Source organism: Myotis brandtii, unplaced genomic scaffold (genome assembly GCF_000412655.1).
Source record: "Myotis brandtii unplaced genomic scaffold, ASM41265v1 scaffold822, whole genome shotgun sequence".
NCBI lineage: Eukaryota > Metazoa > Chordata > Mammalia > Chiroptera > Vespertilionidae > Myotis > Myotis brandtii.
This window is the reverse complement of record NW_005371333.1, coordinates 79733-80486: the sequence shown is the minus strand read 5'-3', so window position 1 is coordinate 80486 and position 754 is coordinate 79733. Positions and strand designations below refer to the sequence as shown.

At 44.6% G+C, this 754-nt stretch overlaps 1 long non-coding RNA gene across 1 annotated transcript in view; it reads right to left on the bottom strand.

Annotated features, from left to right (window-relative positions):
• The window catches only part of LOC106724411, a 64182-nt gene that overhangs the window by 41706 nt on the left and 21722 nt on the right, over positions 1–754 (bottom strand). The gene's annotated exons all lie outside the window — the stretch shown is intronic.

Sequence of the window (754 nt, the reverse complement as noted above, 5' to 3'; positions counted from 1 at the left end):
CGCCGTCACTGGAGCAAGCAAGCCTCCCTGTTCGCTTCAGTGCATGGCTGCCGGCCGCCATCTTGGCTGACAGTTAATTTGCATAAGGATATGCTGATTAGCCAATGGGAAGGGTAGCGGTCATACGCTAATTACCATGTTTCTCTTTTATTAGTGTAGATGGCTGCTTTTATGCTACAATGGCAGAGTGGGGCATTTTTATCCCAGTTTACAAATGAGAGAACCAAGTTAAAGAAAATACTCAAGAGTACACTTCCAGTACAAGAAGTTGTGTATATTACTCCCACAGGGCATCAAAGAAGACATTCAATTTCTCTTGAATATCAAAAGCACAATTCTAGGAGTAAAATAATTTTTTCAAGTCTCATACAAATTTATTTTCCTTAAATTTAATCATATTCAAAATGAAATTGGAAGTTATTCACTAAACCATTTCTTAGTAGCATATTTCTATTTTGCTATTCATTCCACTAGCCTATTTTCCTTTATTACTGTTCGATTATATACTAGAGGTCCAGTGCACAAAATTCATGCACTGGGGGGAGGAGGTGTCCCTCAGCCCAGCCTGCACCCTCTCCAATCTGGGACCCCTCATGGGATGTCCAACTGCCGGTTTAGGCCTCCCTGTGGGGGGACATCCTTCTCACAATCCAGGAATGCTGGCTCCCAACCACTCGCCTGCCTGCCTGATTGCCCCTAGCCACTTCTGCCTGCCAGCCTGATCACCCCCTAACCACTCCCCTGCCAGCCTGAT